We start from the raw sequence: 3165 nt of genomic DNA on the forward strand, positions 1-3165 counted from the left end.
GACACCAAACCAACTGAGACCCGTCTGTCCGCCACATCTACGCACTGTACAAGACACACACCCTGTACCACACACACACCTACACACTGTACCACATACACCTACAGCTCCTAAAGCATAATCAGGATACAGCCGTTGAGTATTTTATTATGTGAAGCACTAAATGGTCTTAGACAAATATCGACTCTTTGTTTTTGTGCTTAGTGCGTACGCATGGGTTAGAGTTTGCGTGGAAGACCACACGTTTTCCCGTCAAGTTAGTATTTTATAAATAGCAAACATTGCGTAGAAACTGGCGTACGAAATTTTTTGAGCGTATATCCCTTTATAAATGAGGCCCCAGATGACAAAAGTGTATCAAAACCAGTTTTCAGAAAATATGATACTTATCTCATAGTTTTTTTTTCAATTGTGTTCCAGAGTTATCGATCTAAATAGCGTCTATAACCTCAAAATATACCCAAAGACATGCTTTTACATTGGTTTACATTACCGTTACTCTCCCTCTTGACAAGGGGTAAAGGCTCTGGAATCTATCATCACAACCTATTTTAATTCAATCTCATTTGATCGTAAGCTTTTCTTTTCCTTTATACCCTTTTACTGTTTACTTCTCCTTGGACCTATTTTGGCAACTTTGGCAAATCCTCTCTAACAGGCACCGGGAACCTAATTGAATGTGTTGTTTTCTTTGTTATTTGCTTCTCTCTCCTAACTACTGTTCCCCATTATTAGTGAGTTTCTTGTTTCCTCAGTGATCAGTGGAACATTGCTGTGTGACTTCACTATAAAAAATTACACTCTGCTGCAGAGTTCAATGGCTTCTTTTATGGCTGCAACTTCCTTAATGGCCATGACATCATCTGGCTGAGTCCTGAATCCCCTCCTGCTCTACTACCCACACACACACACAAAGAAAATGCCGTTCCCCCGACCTTCATTGCCTCATTGTGTAAATGGTGGAAAAAGTGATGCATATCAGACATATTTCCTCCATCATTTGCTCTTTTCACATGTGTGCTTCACAGCCTCAAGTTAAATCACCCACCAGGCTCTAAGGTACCTGGAAGTAAACATTGTCCTGCAGAGACAATACCCTGTAACAGCAGTTATTTATTGCGAGAAAAAGTGGAGCAGTCATGCTCTATGTTATTGATATTTAACGTACTGGCATTTGATAGAGGACCATGACTTGATACCCTCAGCTGTCAACATGTCTGCCATCCCTGTACAGGACTCTTTTTTACTTGGATTTGTTTAAAGATAGAATTAAGGATATGTAAGCCCCAAAATATTTAAAGGGGCCCTATTAAGCTAATTTCCAGGTTCATATTTGTATTTCCTGCCTCTACTATGACATGTTTTCATGATTATTGGTCAAAAAGGTCTTTATTTTCCTCATACTGCCTGTGCTGCAGCACCTCTTTTCACCCTCTGTCTGAAACCAGACCCCAGTCTGCCCTGATTGGTTAGCTGGCCGGCTCTGTTGAGATTGGTCAACTGCATAGTGATGTCCCGCCCCTTAGCCTCTCAATATATACACTGTGTTGGAGCACTATAGAGAGGCGAAGTCCCTCCCCTTCCGGGAGCCTCAATGGGAAAATTATACATTGAAGTCAATGGAGAGAGAAAAGTTATCTTTTGATCCCGTTTGAATTGTGCCACGAATGACACATATGATGTTTGTCAATCTTAAACAATCATTTCCATGTAAAAAATGTCACAGTTTGTCGTAAAACTGTTGAAATATAAGACTATGAAAAATATGCAACTAGAAAGACTACAAATCCCAAATCGCACTCTGGGTCGCGTAAGTGATGTCATAGGCGATAATGCTCCAAGACTGGTGGTTGCGACTCGCAATTAAAGCAAAGAAGAAGAAGAAGAAGAAGAAGATCTGATTTATTCCCTCCAATAAATATAAGAGATTGCTCCAATAAATTCACTTTTACAAGATGCCTGTGTGCTTTGTACCAGGTTGTAATCACAAAAGTGATCATACCACTTTGCTCGTTCTATCGCTTCCCGTCTGGTGAAAGGACCAGGACCAGGACCAAACATATCAGGTAATATACATGTTTTGCATGGAACATAGTCAAGTTAGCTACCTAGCTAGTAGCGAGCACGTTAGTTAGCATTACATTACATTACTTAGCCTTGTCATTTGTATTAGCCATAACATGAAGTAAACCAAAATGTTAAACAGTAAGAGTAGTCATGATGGTAAGTATTTTGTGAAATATTTGAAGAGTAGCCTATCGCCCCCTCCACCAGGTGCTAAGGGGGCGGGAGGTAGGCTAACGCCACATTAGCATCGGGGATCTTTTCTACTTCATGCTATCTGCACAAATAGTTAACATTGAACATTAAAATATCAGGCAGTTCAGGGAGAGTCGAAGGAAGGAAGGCAGGCAGCTTTGCATGACATTCTTCTGGACGTGTTTCATTGTGATGATAGTGAGAGTGAGTCAATCTGTTTGTTGGAAAGACAGTAGTTGAGTGATTACTGAGAGAAAATTATTAAAAGAGATAATTATTCAAAGTGTTGTTACTTTAAAGTGTTGTTACTGACCCTTTTCTCTTTTATTTTCTTTACCTCACCTGTAACTGCTGAGACCCTGAGGAACATGCACACTGGACTGACCTGCTCTGGCAACCTGATTTCCACTGTACGTAATAGTATTTGGTTATGGTATTATTTATATACATCAAATGCAGTGTGAGTGTGATATTTTGCATTGGTCATGTGAAATCATCTTTACATATTAGAAAACTGTAGGAGCGGCAACTTGTTTTGAAATTGAATTTTTAATATCCGATAATAAAGTTGATCTGTTTTCTTTATTCTTCTCTCTTCCCAGCTCCATCCATCACTATTATCTGTTCCCGCAGGTCCTGCTTGCTAATCAATGCTCATATTTTTTTACACAATTACAAATAAAGTCAATGTATTGTATGACATGAAGTTGTGCTTCATTCTGAGTCAATAATAAATTCATTCTGCCTTCAACTGCAAAACTATTGTGGACTGCGTCTGCACCGACATCCATGTAGCTGCCCCCCAGTAAGATGAACCAAGCAAAGCTGACACTCAACATACAGCTGTGCTCTTAAGTTTACATGAAGAATTTGTGAAATATTGGTAATAACAGGTTTAAATGATCT

General features: G+C 39.5%; 1 long non-coding RNA gene across 1 annotated transcript; it reads left to right on the forward strand.

Annotated features, from left to right (window-relative positions):
• The first annotated feature begins 2574 nt into the window (after nt 1–2574).
• Nucleotides 2575–3010, forward strand: LOC104963341 (uncharacterized). Its single transcript, XR_800304.1, has 2 exons — nt 2575–2669; nt 2862–3010. It is a non-coding gene; the product is annotated as an uncharacterized lncRNA (long non-coding RNA).
• The last annotated feature ends 155 nt before the right edge of the window (nt 3011–3165 follow it).

The sequence above is a fragment of the Notothenia coriiceps genome, unplaced genomic scaffold (genome assembly GCF_000735185.1).
Source record: "Notothenia coriiceps isolate Sejong01 unplaced genomic scaffold, NC01 NC01_scaffold00035990, whole genome shotgun sequence".
Classification (NCBI taxonomy): domain Eukaryota; kingdom Metazoa; phylum Chordata; class Actinopteri; order Perciformes; family Nototheniidae; genus Notothenia; species Notothenia coriiceps.